Raw genomic sequence first — 14,163 nt, 5'->3', positions numbered from 1 at the left:
GAGGGCAGGACAGAGTATTTTATTATTACAATTTATAAAATGAAAAGATAGTATTTAGGTTACCAAAATAGAATAAGGTATATAAACATATACTATTGCTGTGGGACGTGATAAATGTGCCTTAATTACAAGTAATAACTGCAGAAACAAAATAACAGACATCTAGTTGGTTAAAATTATATTGCTATTCCTTTCATTTACTTTGTTTAAATAAAGCTTAAATACTTTAGTCCCCCCCTCCACCCTTATCTGTGGTTTTGCTTTTCAGGGTTTCAGTTACTGGGCATCAACCAGGGTCTGGAAGCAAGTGATCTTCTTCTGACAAAAGTCAATAGTAGCCTCATGCAACATCACAATGCCTATCGCATTCACCTCATTTCATTTCATAATGTAGGCATTTTATCATCTTATATCATCAAAAGAAGAAGGGTGAGTACAGTATGATAATATGATAAGATATTGTGAGGAAAACTATAATGACAGCATATTGTTATTGTTACTGTTTATTATTGTTGTTGTTAATCTTCTACTGTACCTAATCTATAAAAGAAACTTTATCACAGGTATGTATATTGGAAAAAACTCCACATTTATAGGGTTTGGTGCTATCCACAGTTTCAGGCATATACTGGGAGTCTTGGCATGAATCCCCTCTGATAAAGGGGCCTATTATATGTGAAAAAATTGTTTCAGGTTCCTAAAAGAAGTGCAAGTATATATTATCCCACAAGGTGGCGAAAGCATACCATGCATTGTTCTTTTGTGCTGGCTCAAAATGTTTTACTATTTCATCCTCTTCATTCCATGGTCATAGTATTTTCTATTATAAAGAGTTCACACTTCAAAAAGCCATCTTTTTCTTAGGCAATGCTTGCTGGTACACAAACTATGCACGTTACATGCAAACATACAATGGAATAAGGACAATTCTAAGCAAATAAAATTTCAAACCTATTCAATAATCTCTTCTGAGGGACTACAGTTATCACTTTGACTTTATTGTTCTGGACTCTCTGAATCCCAGTGCAGTAAATATTTTTGCATTTCTGGTTTTAAAACATATTTTACAAAATGTGTTTAGAAAATTCTCCTTCACTGGTGTCCCAGGGTAATATCAATGATGTTTCCTAATAATAAGTGCAAACCACAGGTCCTCAGAGGCTTTATGATTTGAAGTGTCCAGAGGGAAGCTGCTTTTCTTTACTGTCAAAAATCCATAAAGTGTCTCACATCTCACGTTAAGAAATTTTTTTTTTTTTTAGATAAACTATTACCTTCTGTACCTGGGTCTTCCTTGAAAACAAACTCTTCTACTTCTGTGAGGGTAACACTAAGTCTCTAGCAGTCTCACATACTGGCTGTGTGACCTTGGGTGAATTACTTAAACTCTCTGTTTCCATTTTCCCATATATTAAATGCAGAATATAGTAAAACTTACCTCATACTTGTTCTGAAAATGCAGGTGAGATCAACACTTTCACAGAAAATACCTTGCTCAGAATCTGGCATACGGCAAGGACCCAACAAATGGTAGCTTTTGTGGTGACCCTGGTGAACAATGTGGCATGCTTCTTAAGTTATTTCTATGCCCAGAGTGGGGCTCAAACTCATGACCCGTAGATCAAGAGTCACATGCACTGTCAATTGAACCAGCCAGGCACCCCAAGCTGACATGTCTCTTAAGAGATCCTTTCCTAGGTGACTGAAAATAGGGTAATGGAAGAAGAGAAAGGGGCAGTGGAGAACATTAAAGGGCATTTTGAGTGGCAGTTTTATTCTGTATGCTGCTGTGACTGACTTTCCAGCACTTAAAACCCTCTTAAACCTCCATTTTAGGAGATCTTTTTAGCGTTCTCTCTTTATCTCACCTGCACCTACTCTACAAGATGGCCAAATGCATCCAGAAGAAGAAACCTATCTGTTCTTTTGTAGCCCCTCACCCCAACTTACAATTTAACCAATAGTCCCCTGGGACTTGGAATTACTGCAGGTGCTCAGTATGTGCTCATCAGCTCTGGCATCTCTAGTCAACACACCATCAACAGGTTAGAAGGCTTGTTGTCTCCTAGGCTCTTCATATATCCAGGCCAGGCTGCAGTATCCATAGGTGCAGACAGCTTGCATTCTCACATCAGTATTAGCCTTGTCTTGCTGGGTGTTGTTAAGTAAATAGGTGGCACCAATTAGCCTGATGAAGAGGTCAGAACTAGCCCCCAGAGCTAAAACAATTTGAATTTCATATAATGTTATTCATTTTAATAAGGGCAAAAAGTTAATGTTTTAAGGAAGGTGATTTTATTTTTATGTCTTTGTCTTCACATTATCAAGCTAACAAATAAGTAGAAGAAAAAAAAATTAAAAACCCATGTTAGACCCAGCCTCCTGGTTTTTGAATAAGAAAATGCATTTGTCACTTTTATATCACCATTTTTTTCCAAGCAATTTAAAAAATATGTAAGAGCAATGGTAGAAGAAATTAACTGCTAACATTATATAATTAAGGTGGTGACAATATTATAATCCTGAGACTAAACCTGCTGAGTGAGATCAGGCTGTTGCATATACTATTTCAGGGCTGGAGACTGAGAAGTGGAACAAGTTGTGTCAACACAAGAGAATAAAATGCTCTGTATCTGTGGTCTCAAAGTATGATCCAGGGACCTTTGGAGTTCCCCAGACTTTGTAAAGGGTCCACCAGGTTAAAATTATTTTCATAATAATATTAAGATATTATTTGCCTTATTTGCCTTTTTCAGTCTCACTCCATCACAAGTGTTCTGTGGAATTCTCTAGAAGCTATATGATATGTGCTAATGCCTTCATTATGACAGCTAATGAATCCACTGTGTATTCTCATGCTTTAAAAAGTTTTCATTTTTAATTTCTAATATGATAAATATCAGTAGACATAATTTACATAGTGAAAAATGTTCCTGCGAACAAATTTTGAGAAATGCTACTTTACACCATACTTAACTTTCTGCATATCACTAACAACGTTGTTCATAAAATAAAGTATTCAAAAGCTACACATTAGAATTCTGACTCTTGATTTTAAGTATAAATTTCTAGTAACTGTACTTATTCAAAGAAGTCTTGGAGACCCCTGTATCTAAAGCTTTCCCTCAAGCTAAAATTTAATTGCAGGATTATATAATGCCAAACCGGCTCTTGTGGAAATTTATTTTGTATTATACTTTTCTGATTATAAAAAATAATTCATATCATTTCTAGACATAACACTAAGCTGAAGTAAGAAACAAAAAACAAGTATAAACACAGCAATGTGAATAGTTCTTTAAAAATTGATGGATTTTTAAAAAGTTAAAAAAAGTCTGCAACACAGTATCATTTACCTAAATTAAAAATGCATGCACACAAAACAACAACTTGGATTTAACAAGATACAATTACATACAAGATCATCAACATCATGTCATTAAAGAATGCCTATAGTCAGGAGCGGAATGGGATCAGGGGCCAGGGATAAAGGGAATAAATAAAAATGATGTTTCAGAGACTAAAATAATAATGTGCCATGACAAAGAAGTATAAGCTCTCACATCTACTGCTAAGGTACAAAGAAACAGAAAAGGAGAAAAAAAAATATCACTGACCCCCTATTCAGAGATTACCAGCCTTAACATTTCAGTGTTTATCATTGTAGTCTCTTGCATTTTTTTTTTCATTTTTTTCTATCAAAAAACTTTTTCTGTACTTTTTATACTTACATAACTAACATTTTTCTTGTTAAATTTCATTCAAATCAGTTTCAATCACTTACAGTATTCGGTAACAAGATCCACCATTTAAAACCATCCCCAAATTGGCAATTATTTGGTTCTAACGTTTGCTTTTTCAATAATGGTAAGCATATATATTTTCATGCCTATTTGCCAAGGATAAATCCTACTAAATAAATTATTTTAGGGCAGAGGAACGAATTTTGTTACATTTCTTGATATAAATCACAAACTAATTTTCAGAAAGAATATATTAGGTGTATTCTTAGCATCAACATAAAACAATGCTGTCAGACTATATAATCTAAGCAACTTTAAGAATCTACCTCTCTTTTGAGGACCATATGAGAAAATGCTCTGCATCACTTGCCATTAGGGAAATACAAATCAAAACCACAATGAGATACCACCTCACACCAGTGAGAATGGGGAAAATTAACAAGGCAGGAAACCACAAATGTTGGAGAGGATGCGGAGAAAAGGGAACCCTCTTACACTGTTGGTGGGAATGTGAACTGGTGCAGCCACTCTGGAAAACTGTGTGGAGGTTCCTCAAACAGTTAAAAATATACCTGCCCTACGACCCAGCAATTGCACTGTTGGGGATTTACCCCAAAGATACAAATGCAATGAAACACCGGGACACCTGCACCCCGATGTTTATAGCAGCAATGGCCACGATAGCTAAACTGTGGAAGGAGCCTCGGTGTCCAACGAAAGATGAATGGATAAAGAAGATGTGGTTTATGTATACAATGGAATATTCCTCAGCTATTAGAAATGACAAATACCCACCATTTGCTTCAACGTGGATGGAACTGGAGGGTATTATGCTGAGTGAAGTAAGTCAGTCGGAGAAGGACAAACATTATATGTTCTCATTCATTTGGGGAATATAAATAATAGTGAAAGGGAATATAAGGGAAGGGAGAAGAAATGTGTGGGAAATATCAGAAAGGGAGACAGAACGTAAAGACTGCTAACTCTGGGAAATGAACTAGGGGTGGTAGAAGGGGAGGAGGGCGGGGGGTGGGAGTGAATGGGTGACGGGCACTGGGGGTTATTCTGTATGTTAGTAAATTGAACACCAATAAAAAATAAATTAAAAAAAAAAAAAAGAATCTACCTCTCTTCTTGTCATTCCCATTTGATCGGATATACATGGAGTTGCCTTGGTTTTCTTAATTTTTAATTCTTTGATTACTAATGAAGTCAAATTTTTTGTCATATTTTTATTGGCCATCCAAATTTCTCTTGTGAACTGTCTTGTACATGACTTCCTGCCATGGTACTCTTAACACAATATGTCACAGTATGCCAAAACATTTTTATAATCAGAGCATTCTGGTGTAGTAAAGTATAATTATTAATTAACCATATGTAAATGATGAAAATCAATAAATTTACATAACCCAAATTTTAGATAAAACCTTTGTCTCTTAATTTAGGAAATTAAAAAAAAAAAACTTATATACTCCATACTGACTACTATCCATTTGCCCCCAAATTCATTCTCTGACCACCTCAGCCCTGCTCTGTGCACTGGGAGGCTGACCTCTATGAAAGGGATCATCACCTATGCTTCCCTGCTCTCTGGCTCCCAGTTGGGTTTGGTCAATGAAGGTTACCAAAAGGAGGTTACAGTCCAAGAGGTAAGAAGTTGAAGTATTTTGTCCTCTACTTCTTCCTGCTTTCACTCAGTTCTGGCATGGTTACTTAGACTGGCTAATGGTCAGCAGTTCCTCATTCATGCTTCCAACTCTCAATGGGGCTCAATAACTCTTGTTTCTCCCTGCCCCTTACGCCTTGACCTATAGAAGTAATGGCTTCCCTTTGTTGGTAGTCCAAAGGAACCTCAATAACCCTTGGTTCTTTTAAATCTGCTGGCACCTCTGTAAATAATACTTTCTTTAATTAAAACATTTCTTCGGGGTCCCTGGGTGGCTCAGCAGTTTGGCACCTGCCTTCGGCCCAAGGCATGATCCTGGAGTCCTGGGATTGAGTCCCACATCGGGCTCCCTGCACAGGGCCTGCTTCTCCCTCTGCCTCTCTCTCTCTGTGTGTCTCTCATAAATAAATAAATAAAGTATTTTTTAAAAAATTTCTTCAACAGCCCCAAATGAATGTTTGGTTCTTGCTAGAACCCGGACAGATATAACAATTAAATTCACTATTTAATGTATGTTTGGGACTGTGATATCTGATTCAACAACAACAAAATTCTATTAAGTATTAGCTGAGTATTAACTTTGAATCTGGTCCAACGACAGGGTTTGTTGATACATAATTCACCTTTCCTAACTTAGGCAAGTTTTTCATTTTTTAAGTTAAAAACTCTTAACATTTTCCAATTTCCACAGCATCAAATATGGTGCCATTTAAAATACTCCATAACCTACCACTTCCTTACCTGTCTGACTAGAATCTCCAACTCTGCCTATATAAATCCTGGGCCTCATAGAGCTGATCTCTGTCTACTAAATAGATCAAATTTCTTCCTTACCCTCAAATCATTGTTCATGAAGCTCTCTTTCCACTAGCTACAGCAATTTCACATTGTTTTTTTCTCCCTAAACAGACCTAATGGGTTTTTTAAAATTTAAATCCAATTAGCCAACATATAGTACATCATTAGTTTCAGATGTAGAGTTTAGTAACTCATTAGTTGCATATAATACCCAGTGCTCATCACATAATGTGCCCTCCTCAATAGCCCATCACCCAGTTACTCCATCCAGTTACCCCATCCTCCCACCCACCTCCCCTCTAGCAATCTTCAGTTTGTTTGTTTTTTTTTTTTTTAAAGATTGATTGATTGATGAGAGACAGGCAGAGACACAGGCAGAGGGAGAAGCAGGCTCCCCACAAGGTGCCCAATGCAGGACTTGATCCTGGAACCTGAGATCATGCCCTGAGCTGAGGGCAGACGCTAAACCACTGAGCCACCAAGACTTCCCTTCAGTTTGTTTTCTAGAGTTAGAGGAGTCTCTCATGGTTTGTTTCCCTCTCTGATTTCTTCCCACTCAGTTTTCCCTCCCTTTCCCTACGGTCCTCTGTGCTATTTATTATATTCCACATATGAGTGAAACCATATGATAATTGTCTTTCTCTGACTTATTTCGCTCAGCAAAATACCCTCCAGTTCCATCCATGTTGATGTAAATAGTAGATATTCATCCTTTTTGATGGCTGAGTAATATTCCATACATGTATTTGGCTTTGTGGACAGTACTGCTATAAATATTGGGATGTCAAATGGCTAAAATCAAAAAGTCAGGAAACAACAGATTTTGGAGAGGATGTGGAGAAAGGAGAACCCTCTCACACTGCTAGTGGGAATGCAAGCTAGTGAAGCCACTCTGGAAAACAGTATGGAGGTTCCTCAAGAAGGTAAAAATAGACCTACCCTATAATCCAGGAATTGCACTACTAGGTATTTACCCCAAAGATACAAACAGACTGACTTAATGTTTAAAATACTCTTCTTTTAATACATCCTCTTTCAAGTTTTGAACATACAGTAGTGGTTCTTCTTTTGTGTTTTTTCTCTCAATCATTAATCTGGGGCCTTAATAAAATGCAGTTAGCATGTTTCATGCTTATTTCTTGGGTGTCTTTGCAGTCACAAAATGATTTTTTTTAATTTTTGATATTCTTTATCAAATTTGGAATGATATTGAGCATGCAATAGTGTCCACAAGCACCTTTCTAGCTAAATGTGCAAAAGGATTTGGCTAATATATAAAATATTAAAATATGAATAAATCTGCTTTACAGGAGAATTTTTAGGGGTAAATTCTGAATTAGTATATTAAGTATATGATTTAATTTTCAAAGACACATGAACTGGTACTTTGTTTCAAATAATTAACAAAAAAGAGGGACGTGTAGGAGGCTCAGTGGTTGAGCGTCTGCCTTTGGCTCAGGGCATGATCCTGGAGTCCTGGGATTGAGTCCCACATTGGGCTTTCTGCATGGAGCCTATTCCTCCCTCTGCCTGTGTCTCTGCCTCTCTCTCTCTGTGTCTCTCTCTCATGAATAAATAAATAAAATCTTTAAAAAAAATTAACAGAAAAAGAAATTCTCCAGTCTTCAAATACAACTGGAACCACACACATGTTACCAACATGGCTATTCATATAGACATTAACTAACATAATCTTAAGGCAATTTCATAGAGTTATAATTTTGAGTTTCAAGTGAGATCCATAATGAAAGTAGCTTCACTATCACAAGAAACATAGGCCTAAGTTTTTCCCTTCAAATTCCAGAGCACCTATCTGTGTGTGTTCAGCATTTGGAGGATACAAGAATCTGCCATTCACCGCTTAGTGCTGACTCCGGTCAGGTTCACACAGACCACTACAACCAGGAGACTCCACAGCTGCCTCCTAAGATTTCCCCCAGCAGCTTTCACAGCTGCACAGTAAAATGTTGGAGGTCTCACTGAAAGCACAGCTGTGCTTCCAGACACAGCTGTGCACCAGGAAAACGGCTGGGTGGGGCTAGACTCAGCAAATGCCACCCATTGTTATAAGCCCAACTTAGTGAGACCCAGTAACTTGGTTTGCATAGCACAGTACCTCGGAGGTTAGTAGCAAAGGGCATAAACCCACAAAGTTGTATTATGAGCTGCTGTTCAGCTTCAAAATGGAGAATTAAGTGCTTTTTCTCTCTTTCCTATACAAAACACTCCCCCAACACACACACACACACACACACACACACACACACACACACACGCATGCACGCACATACACAGAAACACACTTGCTCTACTTTGTTTTGTTTCTTTGTGAAGTTAATCTCACTGGATTATCACTTGAAATGACACTAGTTTGAGTTTGCACTGACCCTGAAGAAAGCTTTACACGCTGATCAGTTATCCACCCCCTCCAAAAAAAAAAAAAAAAAGGAAGAAGAAAGCAAGCTTAATCTTTTCATGTATGTAGCCAAGAAAGCACAAACTAAAATTGCACTGATAATAACCACTAACTCTGCCTTTAAGTAAAAACTAAGTTTTCAAGATAACGACTGAATCAACATTTATTCAACAAAATATTTCTTGTGTGTCTACAGTGTCCAAAGCACTTATAAACAAATCTTAATTTCTTTTTCCCCATTAATAAAAATGAAGAGCATTAAAAAGATGGCTGGTAAAAAATACTTTTTATATTAGTGAATTTAAAAACAATCTGCAACTTCAAGAAAAGATGCCTTCCATTTTATAAGTTTTAAGCAAAATTACTTAGTTTTTTTTCTTTAATTTTTATTTATTTATGATAGTCACACAGAGAGAGAGAGAAAGAGAGAGGCAGAGACACAGGCAGAAGGAGAAGCAGGCTCCATGCACTGGGAGCCTGACGTGGGATTCAATCCCGGGTCTCCAGGATCGCGCCCTGGGCCAAAGTCAGGCGCCAAACCGCTGCACCACCCAGGGATCCCAATTACTTAGGTTTTAATTAAGAATCTTTCAGTTCATTCTACACTGATACTACTATAAAAAATACTGTATATGGTACACCGAATGCTTTGGGAAATTTAAAGAAATGCTTATGGGTTTAATTTTTTCTGAAGTTTACATTTTTATAAGCAATAAAACAACAGTATTTTACTTGGGTCTAGTGTTCCTTCATGAAAGAATCCCAAATGCATTACAAATTTTATTTATTTTTCTCAAAATCTATTTAAAGCAAAACATTTAATGGCCATTTAATATACAGGTAAAATGATACATATAAGTCAAACGATATAAATGTTGAAAAAGTAAATGGAGATACTGGATTAGTAAGATTTGAAAACAAAAGCTAAATGTTTGCCTTTTTTCAATCTGGTAACTATTCCCCATGCTTTCCTAGAATGCTATTTGGTATTTGCCTTGCCTAAAATTGGTGTCATGACAATTATTGCACTTATTATGCTGTTCTGTGCCTCATGGGATTTTTGTCTGAGGTGCATGAATAGTGCTGGGTATCTCAAACTACAGAAGAGGTCTATGTCAGAATTTACCTATCCATATTCATGCAAAGAGTTATGCAGAGTCTTGCTTTTAAAATCGAATCAATTTCTAAAAAGATTGACAGTAACTAGTATTCAGTTACACAAAGAATAACATTCATTTGGCAATGCCCACATTTTATATGTCTCAATTGACATTAACTTTTTTTCTCTATTCTGTATACACATTTGGGTAGTTGTTGTCATTATGAGTTCATCAGTCATCCCATTAACAAAAATATTCTTTCCTGCCTTTTTCCTGGCACAGGCTATTCCCTCCTTCTTTCCCACATATGTACTCTTCCAGTAACTAATCTCTACAACCTTAGCAATAAGAATCTGAAATGTTTAGTGTGATATTTAAAAGAAAGATGGAAGCATAAGTGCCAGTTCTTTTGCTCTAAAGTACAGAATTAAAATCATCTATCACTCCTTCCTACAAAAGCCTTTACTCATTAAATTTATTTTAAACATAACTATCTCTACTAGAAATAACCATGTTGCTACACATCAGAATATACATGAGATCGGAAGGGTAAACTTGTGTAACTTTAGCAATAACTTAAATTGCACACTGCTTTTGAATGAAAACTTGTGTAACTTTAGCAATAACTTAAATTGCACACTGCTTTTGAATGAAAGCATTATGGGGATGAATATTTTGACACAAGTGAAGTAAAAAAAAATCCTTGAACTGCTGCCTCTCTCAAATCAATGATCATGCAGTAGATTATGACAAGGTCAGAAAGAAAAAGAGATGTTTATAACTGGGCCTTCATTTAGACTGATGGAAATAAAAACATGTACCACCAATCCTCTTCACCCTAAAGCCTAGAGAACAGTGATTTAATGAAGTAATTAAATCCATTGGAGAATCCATGTCTGGCTACTAATTCACTATAGGGTGTTTTCCTGTTACGATTACAGGATGCTAGGATAATGCTCATAATGGAAACCCAAGACTTCACTTCCTTGAATAAAATTCCATAATAAACACAAATAGGAATATAACTTGCTGAAAAATGAAAGGAGATAGCAAAGACACAAATGATTACCAAACGAGACAAGTGCAGAAAGTGTCAACTGCATAAAACATTTGGCCTAGAGAAGACTTGAAATTTGTAATTAATCTTATCACTTAGATGGTGATTGTGAGCATATATCCCTTACATCTTTTTGTGCTCTTTCTCTTCATCAATGCAAAAAAGAAACTTATCTCTAATATAATACAGATACAAATATATATATGTAATATTTAATATATACACACGCTTATATACATAAAATGCTACAAAGGATAATATTACACATGCTTGTATACAATACACATGTATCACAGGTGTACATGCATGTATGTTTTAGATAGATGCCCTCATATGTATGTATATATACTTTGCTAAAAGAAAATCTTTCATAATGGTTATGACTGTCAAGTCATAGATTATAATTGGATTACCATAGAGGTGGTAAAAATTTATTTACAGTATTCTATTTTTGTTTATCTGCTGGAATAGACTTAGATCCAAAGAGAAGGATGAAACACTTCAGCTAAGCTTCAGTGTTTTAAGTTAAATTATTAGAGATATGATAATGTTCTGAATCATAAGATCCTGAAAGTGAATCTTAACCTTGAGCTTCCCAGTCAAGAGAGCAAATCAGATGATTTTGCTACATGTTGATCCAGAGGACAATTTAATTCACATGGGTTGGCCACTTAAGGACTTACTTTCCACAATGTTTATAAGAAATCCAGAACTGACTCATGTAATTTAAGTAGTGTGCTGGGACACTCAGTGGCCAAAATCAACATATGCAAATTTCCCACTGCATTAAAAAAAATAATAACTCTTCTAAAAAGGTTAAGGATAGCTTATAGGTCTAAAGTTTCCAGCCAATTCTTTGCATCTTTCACCCTAATTCATCATGAGTTTGCCAACCACTATTAAAACGCTTTCACATCTAAATGTAAAGGCCCATATCCTGACATTGATCCAAGTGCGGAACTCCCATTGAAGTCGATGAGAGTGTTGCACAGAAATCAATGACAGGATATGGACCTCAAAGCTGGACCATCTCTCCCCTGGAACCTTTTTACTTTTTTTCATTGACACTCAGAAATTGGAGAGTATTACAAGAAACAAGATACATAAAGCAGAGCATGTACAGATGAGCTCTAAGGTTCACTTTTTCTCTGGCAAAGTTTACTGAGGGTTAGATGCCAACTATGTTTAAAAATGGAGGACAAAGAGCACCAGCTTTCAGCAACAACATGCTTGACTAGAATTTCATCTCCCACCATGCAGGTGAGGAGGCCTTGTTCTAACCACAGACTCTGTTTTGGCAAAGACATTGCCTTACACACTGAATGAGTTATTTTTCTAGCCCTAAGGTCTGAATGGCAGTCATAAAATATTTTACAAGTATTCTTTCTACTCAAAACTTGAATAATAGTGAATATTTTATAGTCTAATTTTTAATAGCAAACTCTATGAATTATTCTGTCATGGCATAAATGCTACAAATACCCTTTGGATTTAAATTTAGTCTTTCTTCCTTGGGCAGTGCGGGTGGCTCAGCGGTTTAGTGCTGCCTTCAGCCCAGGGCATGATCCTGGAGACCCGGGATTGAGTCCCAAGTCGGGCTCCCTGCATGGAGCCTGCTTCTCCCTCTGCCTGTGTGTGTCTCATGAATAAATAAATAAAATCTTTAAAAAAATAAAAATAAATTTAGTCTTTCTTCCAGTGCATGCAGAGCATTTCTGGTATACTAAAGGTAATTCTTTTATTTTTGCAAATAGTCTTAAGCTCAGTTTTCAACAGTCTTTAAGAAAATGCAAACATCTTAAAATAAACTTAAAATTCCTTCTTTCCTTACCAGCACTGTTACATCCCCATTCACTTCTCCTATAAATACGAGAGAAATAGAAGTTATAATATGCATTTTTTTTGACCACTTCAAATTTTAAATGAGCCAAAGATTAGTTTTCTAAAAGGGAGCATTAACATGAAAACACTTTAAAGTGAGCAAGCCGATTACTCACCTTCATCTTGATTTCCTTCTAGTCAGTTGGATGGACTGTCTAGAACTAGTGATCCACACATTTTAACTGGCTTTAGAATCCTCTGGAGAGCTTATTAAAAACACAAATGCTGGGCCCATCCCCCAGTAGTTTCTGACTAAGGCTAGTGGAGAACAAATAATTTGCATTCTTAACAATTTCCCAAGTGATGCTGATTCTGCTAGTTTAAGACTGTATTTTCAGAACGACTGGTCAATGGACCTCAATCTTTAGCAGGTGTTAAGAATCAGCTGGGTAGTTTAAATTGTCCTACCTACTTCTCTCATCCCAATCTATTTTTTTTTAAGATTTTATTTATTCATGAGAGCACACAGAGAGAGAGGCAGAGACATAAGCAGAGAAAGAAGTAGTCTCCCCACAGGGAGCCCGATGTGGGACTTGATCCTGAGACCCCAGGATCAAGCCCTGAGCCAAAGGCAGAAGCTCAACCACTGAGCTACCCAGGTGTCACTCCTCATCCCAATTTAGACCGAACAGGTCTGGGGTGAGTTTGGGTATTTCATTTTTTTCTTTTTTTAGATTTTATTCATTTACTTGAGAGAGAGAATGAATGAGAGAAAGAGAGAGAGAGAGAATCTGAAGCAGGCTCTGCACTGAGCACAGCCCAATGTAGGGCTCAATCCCAAAACCAGGAGATCATGACTGAGCTGAAATTCAGAGTTGGACCCTTAAGCCACTGAGCCACCCAGGCGCCCTAGGGGTATTCCATTTTTAAGGAATACTGCAGTGAATTTCAATATGGTTGATTTCAGAACACTTTTTAAGAAAATTTGCCTTCTGAGTCCATCTGAAATAATATGATTCTTTTTTTATACAACAAATTAGAAAGATTAAGACAAAGCCTGGAGAGAGAAAACAGACATCAGAGACAAAGACATCACAGAGATAATGTCATAGCTGCCCTAGTCAAGTGATCATTTATATTCTCTGTTTAGTGGCCAAAAAACAATGACCAGACAACCTTCCATTGTAATCTTATCCTTTGTAGCATTTTATGTATTGTAATTATATAATTGCTTATTTGTGAGAAATGTATATAATGTCTATCTTGTCAGTAGAAATGAGATGACCAGGTTCCAACATTTCTTAAAATTTACCATTATATTTATTAAGTTTGACATACTGTAACACATTTGGGTTGAGGCTACTTTATTTTGGTAGATGCCTTTCTTCCTATTGTATGGAGAAATCCTATAGATTGAGAGAGACCTTAGTAGGATTATAAAATTACTTTTGAGTATGTTGACTAAGTGTCTAGGAAGTATAATACATTTATATACATCATTAACAAGATTCTATATACATGTTAGGATTATAGGATCCAGTGCTAATTTATTATCCATT

This window comes from Canis aureus, chromosome 36, assembly GCF_053574225.1.
Source record: "Canis aureus isolate CA01 chromosome 36, VMU_Caureus_v.1.0, whole genome shotgun sequence".
Classification (NCBI taxonomy): domain Eukaryota; kingdom Metazoa; phylum Chordata; class Mammalia; order Carnivora; family Canidae; genus Canis; species Canis aureus.
This window is presented reverse-complemented; position numbering follows the sequence as displayed.